Source organism: Pipistrellus kuhlii, unplaced genomic scaffold (assembly GCF_014108245.1).
Source record: "Pipistrellus kuhlii isolate mPipKuh1 unplaced genomic scaffold, mPipKuh1.p scaffold_m20_p_16, whole genome shotgun sequence".
Taxonomy (NCBI): domain Eukaryota; kingdom Metazoa; phylum Chordata; class Mammalia; order Chiroptera; family Vespertilionidae; genus Pipistrellus; species Pipistrellus kuhlii.
The window spans coordinates 27,303,439-27,322,871 of NW_023425471.1; the positions used below are offsets into that span (position 1 = coordinate 27,303,439).

At 40.1% G+C, this 19,433-nt stretch overlaps 1 protein-coding gene across 1 annotated transcript in view; it reads right to left on the reverse strand.

Moving 5' to 3' along the window:
* ARHGEF9 (Cdc42 guanine nucleotide exchange factor 9) overlaps positions 1-19,433 on the reverse strand; it is a 314,280-nt gene that overhangs the window by 260,307 nt on the left and 34,540 nt on the right. The window lies entirely within an intron of this gene.

Sequence of the window (19,433 nt, forward strand, 5' to 3'; positions counted from 1 at the left end):
AAGAATTTCTTGACCTAATCATTTGGGTAGATGGTGTGAAGATTCTAGGAAAGACTTAAAGTCAGAATGGTGGGGCAGAAGAAAGATGGGAATGTACTGAGGAGGAAACTGCTGTTTTGGAAACCTTGAAACCATCTTGGGGAACTCTAGGCTGGCTTGGTAGAGAGGATTGGAATGGGAAATGGGAAAGGACTGCTATGGTAAAGGGAGCAGAGGAAGCAGCAGAAAGATGAGAACAATATACTAATCCCATTTCACAGGCAGTCTCAATGGGTCTAAGCAGGAGAAAAGGAAACAAAAAGAAAGTGTCAGACAAGTGCCAGTGAACCCAGGGTGTTGCTCTTAGAAGAGAGAATGAGAGGAAACAGATGTTTCAACTTAGAGAACATGGCATAGAAAACCTACCACTCATTTGCAGAGAAGTTAACCGAAATCATGGAACTGAAGAGAAACTTGGTATCTGTCTCTAGAGGGCTTGAAGTACTATTCTGGTATTATAGGGCCAATCTTGCTCAGAAAAGGTCAATTATAAGAAGAGTGGGTAATTCAGGCCTATTAATGGGAGACTCAGAAAGTATCTATCTTTATCTCACTTCCAGATTTGAATTTTCTCTTCAACTTTCTTAGCAAACAATCTCCCAGTCTTTACTCCCTGGTGTTGGGGAGCCCACTCATTTTAGGAGCAGCCTTCTATAGTTAACCTTCTTGATTAAGACCTTCTCTTTGTTTATAAATTGATACACCTTCCTATAATTTCTACCCCCTAGTTCTGATTATTTGGAACAGCACCAAGTAGGCCAACTCCTTCAATTACAGTAGGAAGTATGGGTGATATGTGTAAAGAAAAGAACATTAGATTTGAACCCTGGTTTGGAATCCTGGCTCTTGGACAGTGTTTAATCCTGTTGAACCTCATTTACATCATCTGGTAAATAGTCAAAATGATACCTTCCCTACCTACATCAAAGCTTTATTTGTACAGATCAAGTAACTGTAACAAGAGTGACACAAGATTTTGATAAAGCAATTTGTAAAGTTGCAAGCAATACACAACTGTGAACTATTTTGCCCAAAGCTACTAGGTGCACATGGCCCTGATAGATGACTGAGGTGACCTCAGAGAGTTGGAGTCACAGGTTGGGAGGGAGGTGAAGGAAATAAAGTATACAGAAAATCAAGGGCAAAAGGACTTTATGTTAATCCCCACCATATAAGTATTATCACTATAGCATTACACTCATGTTTTACTTGAGCCCTCTTAGAAACAGGGAACTCATGTCTTTCAAAGGGTTCCTCTTGTGGACACTTCTAATCTTTTCACAAGGTCCTTATTCCTTTGAGTGATCATTAGCCTCCTGTGAACTTCTACCCTTTGGCCCTGGTTCTGTTCTGAGAGCAATTACAACAAATTTGATTCATATTTGTGGATGGCTCTATACAAGTATAATAAGCACACAACCCCATTTCTTAAAAATGCACTTCCCATTGTGGGCACTAAGACAAGAGCATGAATTATAATGCAAAGTAGGCAGACAAAAGAAAGAACTTTCCAATCATAACTTATTAAGCAGTAAAATAGGCAGCTAGAGGAGACTGTTTAATATTTATCTCTATAGAACTTTAAAAACTGGAGATTTTCGCCTGGCTGGTGTGTTACAGTGGTTGAGTATTAACCCAGCAGGTCATGGTTCAATTCCCAGTCAGGGCACATGCCCAGGTTGAGAGCTCCTTCCCCAGTAGGAGGCGTGCAGGAGGCAGCCTATCAGTAATTCTTTCATCTCTCTCCTCTCATCATTGATCTCTCTCTCTCTCTCTCTCTCTCTCTCTCTCTCTCTCTCTCTCTCTTTCTCTCTCTCTCTCTCTTTCTCCTCCCCCTCCCTTTTTGAAAGCAATAAAAATCTATTAAAAACAAGATATTTTCATTTGTCCTCTCAAGGCAGGGGAATGGACTAAATAACCTCAAAGAAGTTCTCCAAACCCAGAGATTCTAGAATTTGATAACTTTCCTAACTAATAATGTATGCTTACATATCTAAGCCAAAGGGAAACTCCTGGCCTGGTCTTAATACTTCTGGTCCCAAGAAAAATGTAGTAATAGAAATTCCTATTTGTTAGGCTCAGAAAGTGATAAGAAGGGCTCTATATTATATCTCCCAAATACAGGCCCTTGGGGATGAGGCCTAAAGATGTGTGACCTTCAAAGCTGTTTCCCAACTTATTCCTCCTTCCTTTCTCTCATCCTTTTGGCAGGTGTGAGGGAAACAAAACAACCACATGGTTCTCAATAGCTGGCAACCTGAACCTACACAATAGTTGCACAGACATTCTGTGACTCAATGTGGCTGCATGCCTCTGAGCAGAGGCAGGAATTCATGTATCAGTAAAGAAGTTGGCAATCTTTGGGAGTGTGTCAAATCTAGTATATGATCCTACTGTCAGTGCCCTATTGATCAGTTCCAGTTGCAACACCTCCCCTTGCCACAGCCAAAGGTGCATATCTGTTGAGGATGAAAGCTGGCATCACAGCCTCATCCTTCCTCACTGTGTCCCCAGTCTACTGAGGTTGGGAGAATCCCTTTGAACCCACCCCCAAGGAGAATGCAAGTTCCACCTTATGCTTCTCATATCAGATATAGTCATTGGTTCACAGTTACTTCTCCCCCCACCCCCACATGCACTATAAAAATGGGTGCAGAACATTCTGCCACTTTTCAAAATTAGCCAATTCCACATATACTTTAAAAAATTATTTTCTCTACCTTAGCGAGTTTTGCTCAGTGGATAGAACATCAGCCTGTGGACTGAGGGGTCCTGGGTTTGATTCTGGTCAAGGGCACATGCCTAGGTTGTGGGCTTGGTCTGATATGCAGGAGGCATCCAATCAATGATTTCCTCTCATCGATGTTTCTTTCTCTTTTTTCCTCTCCCTTCCTGTCTGGTCAATAAAAATATTTTAAACAATTATTTTCTCTGACCCTATTGAACAGCCTACTTAAGTCTGAGGGTTCTTAACAGATTCCCAACCATTCCTTTTTTATATATTTACAGAAAGCCTCTGATGTCCATATGATGTGCCATCATTTAAACAGGTGAGAAACTGAGGCATAAAGTAATCAAGTAATGTGGCATAGCTTACCTTAAGTGATTTATCTCCTTATTTTGAAGGCATGCAAGCAGAGTCTGACCTTAAAGGAGTTTATGTATTTTATAGCAGGAGGAGGACAGTGTTAAACCAGATGACCTCCATTTGAACCTAATACTTTACAGTTCTATGTAATAGAGTAAGGTCTCAAACCTGAGTCTTCTGCCTCATCATCCAAAGCTCTTTGGAGTACACTAGTAGATACGAGGTGTTTAAAAGCAGGTGAATATTATATATCACTTTTATGCCCTGTACTCAGCATGGCACAGAGCAGGTATTGACTGTTGACTTAATTATTGATTTAGCTACTTGTTGATTTAATGGCTATAATAAACACTTGTACAGTGGTTACTGTGAGTGTCATACACTGTTCTAAGCACTATTTACCTATTAACTCACTCCAATGCTTACAACAAGCCTACAAGGTAAATACTAGTATCTGCATTTTACAGATAAGGAAACTGAAGCAAAGAAAAGTAAAATAACACAACTACTAAGTTTTGGAGTAAGGGTTCACACCCAGGCAGTTTGGCTGCAGAGTCCTACCCCTAACCATTCCACTAAATTGTCTACCAGTAAGTAATGTATGCATGCATGTTCTTCACAACCATAGTTCAGTCACCTGCCAGGAAGTACCATTTTCAAACATATGCAGGAGACCTAATGAGAGAAGTTAGTACAGAAGTTACTTGGCTAACACTAGACTGGTATAAATAGGGCAGGTATGGCTCTGAGGCTTTGTGGAGCTCCCCTGTGTCTATCCTTCTTATCCTTCCCCATTCCAGCATCCCAGTTGGGACCCTCTCCTACTACTGTTGCTGTGCAGCAGCTAAAAAGCCTGGCCCCAATCCCAGCCTGGATTTCCTCTGTTCTCTGGCCAAATTACAAGCTGGAGGAAAACAACCCACTATCCCCTGGCTCACACCTTCCAAACCAGCAGGAGCACTGCACCAATGAAGACATGAGTAGTGGGAGACTCAACTCTGTGGATGCGCCCATCCCAAAGAAAATACAAAGGCTAACTGAAAGCCAACAGAGACAGAAGATACCACCCCAAGTGTCTCAACCTCCAGAGAAGGCAAAGGGGGAGGCTGCCTCTCTTTGCTGTGACAGTTGTGATTTGCAAACTAGTCCCTGATTAAGCATCATAGCTCCTTTCCACGGTTTGATGTGAATGAAAGCCCAGGGCAGCAAGCAAAGATGGAATAAAGATAAGAATAGTAATAATAACTACTATTTATTCAGCCTTTGCTCTAGCACAAAATATTGAATACTACCAATCATTGTTTCAGTCAATCTTCCCAGCAATCCTGTGAGACAGTTGCTATTAGGTTCACATTTTACAAATGGGAAAACTGAGAAGTTAAGTGACTTGCCCAAGGCCACATAGCTCTTCCCTCTCCTCTCCTCTCCTCTCCTCTCCTTTCCTTTCCTGTCCCCTCCTCTCCTTCCCCTCCCCTCCCCGCCCCTCCTCTTCGCTCCCCTCTCTCTCTCTCTCTCTCTCTCTCTCTCTCTCTCTCTCTCTATATATATATATATATATATATATATTAAGGTGACCAGATTTAGATTTTAACATTGGTAAAGCAGGACACCATTGACGGGGGGGGGAGGGGGGGAGTCTTGATTAAATATTTGGTCTATATGGAGCAACAAAAATTTTCATAGAACGCAAAAATAATATTGTAATATATATTTTAAACTTCAACATAAGTACAGTTTACAAATATAATAAATAAATAAAATTATGTTATAGTCGTAAATGTCACTTTCAAGGCCGGTGCTAGACTTTTTGCCACCACTATAAAATATAAATAATACGAGTACTGTCTGCTAAATTCAAGAAAATTTATGTATTTATGAAATAAATAGAGGGATCTCAATACCAGATTTCAAGCTATATTACAAAGCCACTGTTCTCACAACAGCCTGGTACTGGCACAAGAACAGACATATAGATCAATGGAATAGAATTGAGAACCCAGATATCAACCCAAATCACTATGCTCAGTTAATATTTGACAATGGAGGTACGAACATACAATGGAGTCAAGACAGTCTCTTCAATAAATGGTGTTGGGAAAATTGGACAGATACATGCAAAAAAATGAAACTAGATCACCAACTTACACCATATACAAAAATAAACTCAAAATGGATACAGGACTTAAACATAAGACAGGAAACCATAAAAATACTAGAGGCATCCACAGGCAGCAAAATCTCAGACGTATGCCAAAAGAAATTCTTCACTGATACTGCCCCTAGGCAATGGAAGCTAAAGAGAAAATAAACAAATGGGACTACATCAAAATAAGCTTTTTTACAGCAAAAGAAACCATCAACAAAACAATAAGAAAGCCCACTGTATTGGAGAACATATTTGCAAATGTTATCACTGATAAAGGTTTAATCTTCAACATCTATAGACAGCTTATACAACTTAATAAAAGGAAGATAAATGACCCAATTTAAAAAAATGGGCAATGGATCTAAATAGAATCTTCTCAAAAGAAGATAGAAGGAAGGCTAAGATGCACATGAAAACATGCTCAAAGTCACTAATTATCTGAGAGATGCAAATCAAAACAACGATGTGGTACTATCTCACACCTGTCAGAATGGCCAGAATGGTGGGACATCTGGTCACCTTAGTATATATACACATATATTTTCTTAACTTTCCTGCGCTCTGCTTTCTAATTCATAGGAAACACACCAATATGCATATTCATATCTATAGCCTCATAAAAATGGAAAAAACAATAGGAAACATCTGGTTCAGCCAACCCAAAATGAAGACAACACTGATACTCAGAGAAGGGAAGAAACATTGTTCATTTAATATCTTTCATTTGGCTAACATCTTTCCCCTAAGATAGGGATGGGGAATGTCCAGCCCTCGGGCCATGTAACGCCCTCAAAATCATTTGGTCTAACCCTGCCAAATGGGTGAGTTAATGAAATGTTTGACCAAATATAACAGGCTAATTTTTCAGTTGAAAATTTTGTATGGCCCATGAATGATGTTATAAATAGCTAAATGGCCCTTGGCAAAAAAGGTTCCCCACCTCTGCCCTATGACAATGTTTCTCAAAGTATGGTAGGGACCACCTGAGTCAGAACCACCTGAAACAGAATCTCTGGGAGTTGGGAACAAGAAATATCCATGTTTAACTAGAACCTTCAGTGAGTCAGAGGCACACTGGAGTTTGGGAACTAGGGTCAAGGAATGATTTAGCATTTAACTGGTGTTGCCTTTCATTCTGTGAACATTTGTTGCTAATTAGGTGTTGAGGCTTCCTCTCCAAGCTCACTAATCAACACCTGAGACAGCCTGATGTACCTCCCTGTCCTGAGCCCAGACAGCCCTTACACACAAAATGACCTTGCAGCAGTTCAAGATTCCTTACCTAAAGAGAAAAAGTTATAGGAGCACATTGTCCTTATATCCAGATCTATTTTGAGGAGCCGTCCTTTTACACATATAATCAAATCTAAGAGCAGCGATTATCTGCCTGCATTATCAGTCTAAACACATTCCCACTTCAAGCAGAAATCTTCCTTTCTCCAAATCAAATTTCAAAACTACAGCACAAAAGAAAAGCGTAAGTGTCAACTTTAATGTTCCTACCTTGTCTCTTCAGCTTCTCTGGCACCTATTTTTCTGCCCACTTCTTCATTTTCTTGTTTTTCTTTAAAGGCTTAATTCAATATATTAACTTTTCTTACAATATAATTCTTTTCTGCTAACACTCTCTTCCAGACTAAAGCAGCTGCCTTACAATGCTTTAACCCTTGAAGCACAGGCACATGGCTTTTCTTGGTGTGTTAATAGACTCCCATTAGCAAATGAGTGTACCTGCCATTTATTTTTCAGGTTATGTGGATTGTATGCTTAAAGTTTTGTTAACTTGCCCTGGCTGGTGTGGTTCAGTTGGTTGAGCATTGTCTTGTGCACCAAAAGTTCTTCATACTGGGCACATGACCAGGATTCAGGATCAATACCCAATCAGTTGCATGCATGTGGTGACAAATCTTTCTCTCTCTCTCTCTCTCTATCTCTCTCTCTCTCTCTCTCTCTCTCTCTCTCTCTTTCTCTCTCTCTTTCTTCCTCATTCTCTTTCACTATCTCTCTAAAATCAATAACAATGTATTTTTTAAAAAGTCTTGTTATCTTACCAACTTATAAAGAGGATACTTTTAGATCACATCACTATAAGGGAACTGGAATGAAGAAAAGGAGGACTTTCCCACCTGTGAATCATCCTAGAAAGTTTCAAAGGTGGGGGATCCTAAGAACTTGAGACTCTCAAAATGAGATTAACAGAAGTAACCAGGACCTATATCAGGAACTGTTCAAAGCTTTTGTTTAAACCTCTCAACTACCCGGAGTTCAAAAAATGTCCATGTCTCTCCCAGTAAGTATATTCTAAAGTAGAATTGAGGATAAAGGACCTTGAGTCACTCTAGAAGTTTGAAAAGTAAAGTGGAGATCCTTGTTGCTCATGGTAGGCCACTATCATGTAACAGAAGATAAAAAAGACAGTGCCAATCCCTTGTTGCTTGGAGGGACCTGAGTGACAGGGGGAGAAGAAACCCAAGCAAAGTGATTGAAGAGCAAAGCAAGCAAAGCAAGTCTATCTGGGCAGAGGGCAATTAGCTTGAGAGAAGGGCAACTGAGGCTTAGGGAAACTTCCTTTGCTGTGCTTACTACATTTGTAGAATCAGAAATCTGCATTTCATATTCTCCCAAGGAACTATTTTGTTGGTTTCTCAGATAGGAATAAAACAATTATCATCTATACTAATAAAAGCCTAGGTGGTCTTTATACCCTTGTGCGATGCCCTCATGTCATCCCAAGATGGCTGCCACAAGATGGTCGCCACAAGATGGCCGCCACAAGATGGCCAGCAGGGGAGGGCAGTTGGGGGTGAGCAGGCCTGCAGGGGAGGGCAGTTGGGGGTGAGCAGGCCTGCAGAGGAGGGCAGTTGGGGGCAATCAGGCCAGCAAGAGGAGGGCAGTTGGGAACAAGATCAGGGAAGCAGGGGAGGGCAGATGGGGGTGACCAGGCCTGCAGGGAAAGGCAGTTGGGGGCAATTGGGCTGTCAGGGGAAGGCATTTGGGGGCCATTGGACTGGCAAGGGAGAGCAGTTGGGGATGATCAGGCCAGCAGGGGAGCAGTTAGGCATCAATCAGGTTGGCTGGGGAGCAGTTAGGGGGCTATCAGGCAGAAGCAGTTAGGAACAATCAGGCAGGCAGACAGGCAATTGGTTAGGAGCTAGCAGTCCTGGATTGTGAGAGGGATGTCTCCTGTTGAGTCGGGCCTAAACTGGCAGTCGGACATCCTCTGAGGGATCCCAGATTGGAGAGGGTGCAGGTCGGGCTGAGGGACACCCCCACCCCCGTGTACAAATTTTGTGCACTGGGCCTCTAATTGTTATATAAAGCTGAACTTTGAAAACCTGCTTGTTTATTTTTTAGCTTTTTTGGTTGCCTTTACTTAATTCTCCTATTGATGACCATCAACAGAAAACCCCAGTGTCTGTCTGTCTAGACTTTGGTTGTTTTCTAGGGGAGCAACACTAGGGCACAAGTGGGAGCATTCTGAGAAGACAATAAAGCTGGAAGGAACCAAATTGGGACAACCACACTACCTGCCCATAGGCATCTTTGTTACTCTAGAATTTCTAGCTTCTAGATATATAAATTATGATATATTCACGCATTAGAATACAATGTAGAAATGGAAATAAAAGAATTATAACTATAAATAACTCTAACTTCTAAAACTTCAATGTGTATATAAATAATGTGTGGATCTTGTTAAAATGTTATTTATGATAGACTAGGTATGAGAATCTGCATTTCTAACAAGTTACCAGATGATGCCAATGGTGCTGATCTGGAGACCATACTTTAAACAGAAATGGGCTAGGGGCTATAGCACCTCTGATCAAAGGACCAAGTGGGGAGGTACTCATCCCTTTCTTCATCAATGTACTCCATGGTCCTTCCAAGTCCCTATGTCCTTGGGATATTGTATTTTTTCCAAGTAGCTCCTCAGGACCTCACGAAGAATTACAAGATTCAGAGGACCGCCCTTTCAGGACAGTAAGCTCCAGTCAATCTTCTCTGCAAAATCCACTGGTAAGTTTTTGAAATAAACGAATCATTGAGAATAGAACTTCAGGTATATGGGAAAGAGATTTAGGAGCAGACATTAAACTATGCTATAGAGACAGCAATCAAACTCCCCTCCACTATACTTACCTGCTTCTTCCATGTCTTCTGCCCACTGTCTTCTCTCTTTACCTAGGGAGGATAAGCCCTTCTTGCTATACAGGTTCCCCAAAGCATTAGTGTTCCTCTTTTCCACTGGGCCCTGCTACCTGTTTTCCTTATCATCTAAGATCACATCCCTTCTAAGGCTAGTCCAAAATCTGTTCTTGAGATTTTGAAGAAAGGAGCAGAGTTTTGGTATAGTAAGAGAAAGAACACCAGTTATGTGTTCCATAGCTTTGGATTAGAACGCTGATTTCAGCAGTCACTAGCCACGTGACCTTGAGCAAGTCACTTTCACTTTTTAGTTCAACATATCTTTATTGAGCACCTACAAGGTTCCATAGCTGTTTGGAGGCTGAGATAGAGAGGCAAAAATTTTATACAAGGGCCCAACTCTCATGTAGCCTTCATAAAGCTTATATTCTAATGAGAGAAGGCAGACAATAAACAAATATGCAACATGTTGGGTGGCAAGTGCTCTGAAAATGAGGTAGAATAAGAGGACAGAATTATAGTTGTTATTTGAAATGTCGGGGAAAACACCTCTGCCATGTGGCATTGAAGAAAAGAATGAAATGAGAGAGTAAACTATTTAACTAATAGAAGAGTACTCGAGACTGAAGAAACCACAAGGCCTTGAAGTAAGAGTGTAAGCAAGCTAGATAGGTTTGCAGTATGATTGAGGTTTTGATCAGGCAGACTGGTAGTAGAGATGATGAGAAGCAGGAACATTCTAGATATAATTTGACTTTACCTCTGTTTTGAAATGAAAATTCTATTGGGGGTGGGGGTAAGGTCATCATGAGGCATTGTTGTGATAGTGTTGAGCCTAGTCTGGCATTCAAAGTTTAAATATTGTCAGTACCTTTACTTCCCAACCCCCCTTCCTTCAGTGACTTCAGGTAGAGGTCATAGATCAAAGAGATTGTTTATTCTAACTTGCCCATGACTCAGGCTGACCATTCAGAAACATCTTCTGTAGGCTACATAGTCTTCAGCAGGCCCAACTGAGGGGCTCATGTGAGGGAAGGGCAGTCCTGCCTTGAAGAAGTTTATAATAGGGATGAGTAAAAAAATGTACATCATCAAGGAAAATATAACAAAAGAATACATGATTATATAAAGAGGTCCTATAAATAAATAAAAAAGAAAAACAACTCAATAGAAAAAAAATAAGTGGAATGCATGAATAGGCATTTCACAAAAGAGCAAATATTAATGGGCTATAAAAATATGCTAAGTCTAATAAGTAATCAGGAAAATGCAAATTATTCCCACAATGATACATGATATAACTTTTTACACCTAACAGATTGACAAAAATTATAAAGGCTGACGATATCAGCCTATGGATGAAAATATGCAGTAAAATAAATTTTCATTGTAATACTATAAATGGGAACAACTATGTGAAACTATTTGGCCTTAGCTAGTAAATTTGAACATGTGCTTATCTTAGAACCCAACAATTCAACACTTGGGGACATTCTAGTATACTAAAGAAGCTCCTACATGTGTGCCCCAAAAGATAGGCACAAGAATGTTTGTAGCAGCACTGTTTGACATAGTTCCAAACTAGAAACAACCAATTTGTCTCTAACAGGAGAATAAAGTGTTGTATATTCAAATAATTAAATAATACACAACAATGGTAAAGAACAAACTATACACATGTGAACATAACTCTCAGAAACAAAGTATGATTTATATATAGCTCAAAATGTGCATAACTAAACAATATAGTGTTTAAGATTATATATCTAGATAGAAAAAAAATGAAACAATGAAAGAGAATGATTAACACAAAATTCAAGGTAATAGTAACCTTTAGGGGGAACAAGACAAAGATGTGATCAGGAAGAGGCACATAGGGGACCTCTATGGTCCTCTTCAATAATGCTCTATTTCTTAAGCAAGATGGTGTACATATGAATATTTTTTAAATTATCATTCTTTAAGCTGCACATAGATGTTTTATACACCTTTTGTATGTATAACATGTACTTCATAATATTTTGAGAGTTTATGATCAAGTGATAAATTTAGTGCTTTAAGCAAAGTGTTCTGATAATTTGGACACTGGAGAGATCAAAGAGGACCAAAATCTTCCAAAAAGGCATGAGTCACAGGACCCCAAGTTTGGAAGATACCTAAAGAGTCATCTAATCCAAACCACCATTAAACAGTTGAATCTCCTCCACAATATATTAGGTGATGCATAAGAGTATCTCAGTTAAATCTCCCAACAATCATGTAAGATAGTTAAGAGTTGTTTTCCAGATGACAAAACTGAGGTGCAAAGAGGTTCACTAACAGGAGAATGAATACACAACAATGGTATAGATGGGGGAGGGGTAAAAGAGGCCTCAGAAGCCATTTTAATTTTTCTCCCCTAATTATTCACTTCCATTAATTTAGAGTCCTAAATATGTTTGGAAGCCTCAAGGTACTAATTAAAATAGGTTCACTAAATGTCCCAAGGATACACAGCTAACAAGTGGGAGAACCAGGATTTTACCTCAGAAGTGTGAGATTCCAAAGCCTTCTGGCAGTTAAAATTTAGGGGGGGAAAAAAGGAATAAACACTGCAAAGATAGTCACTTAAAATAGAGTCAGGAGACTCTTAAGGAAGTGGGGCCTGCGCATACCTTGTGCCTCAGTTCTCAGAGCTGCTATTAAGTTGCTAAATCTGTTGCTAAACACAACTCAAGGCCAAGCTATAAATATCCTAAAGTCATAAACATCATAGAATCATAAATATCCTGTAATAACAACTGCTATATGGACACATACAGACTTTACTTCCTTCCCTGTAGTTTCTGCTTCCCTCATTTGCATAGTGGAACTAACCAATCCATTTTAACCAAGCCAGCAATCCGGTGATTGCATGAAATAATTACATTTTGTTGTTCTTGCCTTTATAAACCTTACTTTCTTTGTTCTCTCCAGAGTGCAATTTGGGTTGCTACTTGAATCTGCATCTTCAAGTTTTGAATCTTTTAAGACCCCAAATAAACTTTTAATTTATTTTATAGTCTCAACTCTTTATTGGTTAACATTATATGGTGTGAGAAAGAGGGTCAATGGTGACTTGTTCCTTAGTACCTTGCCACCTGGATTTGAGTAAGGTACCTACCAAGGTCCTCAGAGGTCCCAGATTTGGCTGGATAAGTCCTCCTAGTCCCAAACTTCTCAACTTGCTGAAGTTTCAGATTTATTTGGGTATCCTCTGTCGCTGGATTTTGTGTATGGGTCTTAACATACACATCTGTTTTTGTCTATGGGACTTGAGAAAGCCGTTTGGTGAAGCAATACTCTTCTGTCCTTCTGTCAGAATACTCTTTCTAAATTTGGGATTTCATGTTCAAAGGGAATGGTTCATCTTCTGGGACTGCTGATGTTTGAAAATTATGGGCCCTCATCCTGCAAATTATAGCTACACTAGTCATTATGGGGACCTATTGACACAAAAATTGCTTTTCTTAAAACTAAATTAGAAAACTGTGGCTTTAAAGCAAAACAAACTATTTTAATTAGTACCTTCAGGCTTCCAAACATATTTAGGACTCTAAATTAATGGAAGTGAACAATTGGGGGGGAAAAGTTAAAATGGCTTCTGAGGCCTCTTTTACCCCTCCCCCACCTATAATCATAAAAACTTAATATGCTAATTAGACTGGACATCCTTCCAGGTGACCTTCTGGATGAAGCCGGGGCTGTGAGGGCTGAGGCAAGCCACCAAGGCAAGCCACCACAGCTGTGAGGGCCGAGCCCCTTGCACGAATTTTGTGCATCAGGCCTCTAGTCTATATTTCTGAAGGGAGGGGAGTAGCAACCATCTTTTGTTCAGTCTCCATTTCTAGTGTCATCTCCTTCCCCGCTCTATGAATGCTGATCCCTTTAAGTTTAAGCCTTCTGAAGCCACACCTTTTGCATCCTGAGCTTTCCGAATTTCAGGTTCACATTTGCTTTCTATTAATTTTTATTGTGTCCTGTTTCTGTTTGCTTAAGCTTCTTAACAAGTCATCCATCTTCTTCAAAAAGGGAATCTGTTTGGATAAGTCCACCATAACAGACACCCTTAAAAGAGAGGATCTCAAAACTCTCAAAGATAATGGAACACATGATTTTATTGATTTGTAAAAGGTTCTAAAAGACATAGTTCAGCCGAAACTGGTTTGCTCAGTGAATAGAGCGATAGCCTGCAAACTCCAGGGTCCCAGGTTTGATTCCGGTCAAGGGCGTGTAGTACCTTGGTTGTGGACACTTCCGCAGCAGGGAGTGTATAGGAGGCAGCTGATCGATGTTTCTCTCTCATCGATGTTTCTAACTCTCTATCTCTCTCCCTTCCTCTCTGTAAAAAATAAATAAAATATATATTTTTTAAAGTAAAAGACATAGTTCATATACAGAAGCATAATTTGGATACACTTTTCCTTCTGAGTTTTGTATTATTGTACCTAAAACACAAATAATATTTTAAAGTGAAAGCTATGTTATCTTTGTCTGTGTTTATCTATATGTCTATGTACGTAATGATATTTTCTACCTCTGAATGATATGGACAAAATTAATTTGTAAACTTAAAATTCAATTGTAAAGGAATCCTATTTAATCAGCTGAAAAACAAACAATCATATGAATACATAAAGTATAATGGAAACTAACTCAAATGCTTTTAAAGTACACATGATTTAGGATACATTTTTAGTAAATTAAAGCTAACTTAAGGTTGTTGGTTTAAAGAAAACAAAAATGTCTTTAGAGTTACTGTAAAATAATGCAAACATACCACTCTCATTTTACCTGGGTTTATTGGTAATATAAACTCATAGTTTCTCTGTTACAAAATTTATCAGCAAGAAAAATAATCTATTATAAGATTGGTTAATCACTTTAAAGTCTCATGAAATCTATAGAAATAACCCTATACAATAAAAGCTTAATAAACTAAGTGCCCAACTATTTGACCATTCAACCAGTTGCTATGATACACACTGACTGCCAAGGGGAAGATGCTCCGACTGGTAGGTTAGCTTGCTGCTGGGGTCTAGCCAATTGGGACTGAGAGACACAGGTCAGACATGACTTGGAGCCCTCCTGCAGCTGGCCAACCTCCCGCAGTCCTTCTTCAGCCAGCTGGCCCTGATCAGGTCTGGGAAAGGTGGGCCAGACATGCCCTGGAGCCCTTCCTCAGTCCTTCCCCAGTCATGATCATTTACTGGTGGGGGTCCCTTGGCCTGTCCCACAACCTCTCGCAATCTGGGACCCCTCAGGAGATATCAGAGAGGCAGTTTCAGCCCAATCACCGCAGGCCAAGCTGAGGGACCCCACTGGTACATGAATCCATGAACTGGGCCTCTAGTGTAAATAAAATTGTTAAAAACAAATGATTTAACTAGAGATAAATAGGATAAAAGAGTTTGTGCATAAAATTTTCAGCAAATAGTTTACAAATGTCTGGTTACTGGAAAGCTTGAAGTGTACTAAGTTAAATAATGAATGCAATCTAAATACTAAAGAAGGGCTAAAATTAGAAAAGGGTATGTGGTTGTCCATTGCTCTGCTAGCTTTGGGAGCTACAAGACATAGTGGAAAAACAGACAGAATAATAAATTGGAGACTTTAGTGTGACATTTTGAAAGGCTAGGAGGACACAAGATGACTCAGAATAAGTTTCAGACATTTATGACAAAGCCTAATTTGAATTTTAAGAGGTAGAATCTCTGGGAAAGTGATGAGAACAAAGAGGAGTGTATTATGGTGATGGAAAATAATTGTATATTAAAAGTAAGATGTGTTTGCCTGTGGGGAAAAAAGACATGAGAAATAGAAATGGATTTTTGACAACGGATAAGGAAATAATATTTTCCTAAAAAATAAAATGATTGTTCCAGAATAAGTAAGGAAAAAGATAGGACAAAACTGGAAGATTTATGAAAGTTGCAAAAGGATTGTGAAAGTGATAGAATTTTATAAAAATAAATTTTTAAAAAAGAAATATTATATATGGTCAAGCTAAGTAACATTGAAATGGTTCTACTTAACATTCTTTTAATGCCAAAAGTACTGATACAAAATTAGAATTTCATTTTCAATCTGTTAAAATAACTAAAAAAACAAAACTAAAAAAAAAACAAAAACAAAAAACAATCCCACTCCTAGGAATATATCTTAATAATCCAGATAAACCAATCAGAAAGAATATTGGGAGGTTGGCCAGCTGCAGCATTATTTACAATAGTTAAGATCTGGAAACATGCCAAATGGCCCATTTGTAGCTGAGTGGATAAAAAAGCTGTGGTATTTTTACACAGTGGAATACTATGCAGCTGTAAAAAATAAGGATCTCTCACCCTTTGAGACAGCATGAATGGACCTGGAGAATATATCACATGATATCATGTATATGTAAAATCAAATGAACATAATAAACAGATGAACAAAATAGGCGCAGAATCTTGGGTGAATGGAACAGACTGAAAGATCTCACAGGGGAAGTGGGTAGAGAGACGAGAAAAGATTAACCAAAAAACTTATATACATAATGGTGTGGAGTAGGCCTGGGGTGGAGTACAGACTGATGGGGGGTAGGGGAGCCCAAGGGCAGTACAATGAGGGACATTTGACATTTGTAACCCTGTCAGTCAATAAATAAATAAATAAATAAATAAATAAATAAATAAATAAATACTATGAGGTTTAATGAAAAATATTTTGAGGTATGGAAAGTGGATTTTTTTCTAGTTACCTTCCTCTTAAGGATATAAATATGTACTGGTGATGGTCTGTATTTATTCTAATTGGGTAGAAGCATTCCCCTATCATATGACTACAGCAACAGCAGTTGCTAAATACTTCCAGAAAGCATTTTTCCTTCTTGAAGAATCCCCACTAAACTCAATAGTGACTGGAAACCCACTTTACAGGATAAATTCTGCAACAGGTATGTGAAATTTGGTGACTGTTACATTTGTATTGTGCTTATCATCTCCAGTGTTCTGGATTTGTCAAACAAATGAATGGATAATTATGATCCCAGTGGACAGGCCTTCTGATAAAGATGGCAAAGTAGGTAAACACAGTGCTTGGCTCCTTTCAGGACTACATCAAAATTACAACCAAATTATTAAACTACCACCAATGAGAACCACCCAAAGACTAGCTGAAATTAACTCTTATAATTAAAGGTATAAAGAAGAAGCCACATTGAGTCTGTAAGAGGGGGTGGAGAAGTGAACCAGGCTTATCATAAATCCACATGTGGTAGTTAAGAATTGGGAGGAATATCTCTGCTGCAGGTATCTCTATTGAAAAGTGAGGGATTCCAGCCTTATGCCAGGATCCCCATCCCAGAACACATGTTTGGAGAAGTCCATACAATACCTGGCTGTGAAAATCAGTGAAGATTCCACCAGGGTGAGAGTGGGGACTGCTGGAGTCCCAGGAATTTCTCTTAAAGGACTTTCACACAAACTTACCCACTGTCAGGTGCATTCCATCAACTCAAATGTCAGGGACATGCTATGGAAGGGCTAAATAGTCTGGTTTCAGAGGGAAAATTGAAGGGGCAATTCTCTCTGAACATTTTGTTTTTTAGTGAATCATCCCTCAACAAAGCCAGCAGGTGAGAGCCATTGTTCTTTTTTTTTAAATCCTCACCTGAGGATAATTTTCCATTGATTTTTAGAGAGTGGGACAGGGAGAGACAGAGAGAGAAACATTGATGCAAGGAAGACACACCAATTGGTTACCTCCTGCATGGGCCTGGGCCAGGGAGGAGTCTGCAATGGAGGCATCTTCCCTTGACCAGAATCAAACCCAGGTCCTTTCAGTCCACATGCGATGCTCCATCCACTGAGCCAAACCAACTAGGGCTGCCTTGTTCTTTAGAACACCCCGCTACAACCCAGCCTGCAGGCTCAGGGGGTGCCAAATTCAAGTCTGCATCAAAATCACCCCACCCTGATGATTCCATGAGAACACACCCCAACCAACTTGTTCATAGGCTGAGACCTCTTTTAGCTGCTGTTATTCATAAGCAGTTAGCCTCCACACATGCTTTGGATTTCTATAAATTTTCCAAAAGGGCCAGAAACCCCAAACAAACAGCAGCTAGCCACACCTTACCCTGTACACTTGGTAAGTGACCCCCAGACTGGAACTAGAGGTACTCAGCCTCAGTTCACAGCACAACCTCTCCTAAGTGCCTCCATGCCTAGTACAACAAGCTACCAACTGCAGATCACTCTACTGCCTGTGCCAGATGGCACAAACAGCCTGCACTGGAACACCTCTCAAGAGGCCATAGAAAAAACAAACCCAGTGACTGCCTTCAGACACCAGATTACCATCCAATTAGCTCCACAAATGATGAACCAAAAGGGTGGACTCAGGAAACACCAGAGCTCTGCTAAAGCTAATCCCACTCTGTGGGGTCAGCCACATACAACAGCTTGTCCACTGTTACCATGGCCAGTCCTCACAGCCAATCAGCCTGGGGTCAATTCCATCCACTGATATGCCAACAACAATCAAGGCTCAACTACAATAGGATAGCTTCTGCTCAAATTTTCAGCTGATCTCTATGACCGCCCTCAAAAAGCATATCTGTCAAATGGGATTTCCAGCTTTTGTGACTATTATTTATAGACTGTATCCATGAAGTCTAGATGTTCCCTCAATAGGTAGGACTTACTTTCCCCCTCCCTGCTGACGTTCCTCAAGGGAGAGAGAATGAATGCTAATGGCCAGGGATAAAGGCTTCAGCATTGATTCATTTTTCATAGTGCCATTGGGGCATGGCCCTATAACTTTTAAGTGGTGTCTTTCAAACATTTCTTAAAACAAAACCTACAATAAGAAATACACTTTACATTATTACCAAGCACACACACACACACACACACACACACACACACACACTGATATATAGTATATATATATATCATATGTATACTGTATATGAATGAAATGTTTCAAAAATATTTAACTTTACTGTGTGATAAATTATTTTATATATTTTAAATGCTAGTCATGACCCACTAAGTTTATTTTGATCATCCACAATAATTATAAATCTATGCTTTGAAAGCCACTGTCTCAACTGGATATTAGATGATATTAAGAAACTATTCCAAAAGCACAAACAACAAAATAAAATAAATACATTTGGGAAGATGGCAGCTGTCAGGACAGCAGGAAGAGGGTATGAGTGAAGGATAGAGTGAAAGGAGTGCATGTGGATGTGTGTGGTGTATGCGTGTGTGAGTGAGGGACAGTTAAATCTTGGAGTATCAGGGGCTAAAAGACCAGGCTCTCCTGGACAGGGAGTCCCAGTCACAGTTGCTGACATTGCCATGGCTTCAGAGCTTGGGCACGAAGCCCATGCCATCCTGAAGGGGAGAGTGGCCTCCACTAGGTACCCAGCCTTACCACCAATCAGACTGGCTTTGGACAATGCCTGTGAACCTGAAGCCACTTCAGCCAAAGTCATACAGCCTCTCCCACAGACCTGCAAACCCCAGGACATCCACCTCTAAAAGCACATAGCTCCCTCAGCAGAAACTACAGATCCCTGCTCCCTGGCATCTAGTCACTGTGGTCATATCACTTCAGCACATGGGCAACATGGCCACACTACCCCAGCAGGAAGCTCCTGGGACTCTCTGTAAGCCACCACTGTGTGAATGCCACTCCAACAAAGGGCACACAGCTCCACCAACAGAAACCAAGACTCCCTGCTCTCCAGCAGCTGGCATCTGAACACTGTGGATGTCACACCAGCATGTGGGCCACAATAGAATGTGAGTCCCATGAGCCTACTATCCTGGCAGGCAGCTCCTGAGACCCTCTGTGAGCTGCCACTGCATATGCACCTCTAACCAAGGGTGTATGCACCCACCACAGAAACTGCAACTCCCTGCTCCCTGGTGACCAGTGTCTGGACAGCATGGTGAGCTACTGAGGGCTTGTATGCCCAGACAAGATTGCACTTGTTTCAGC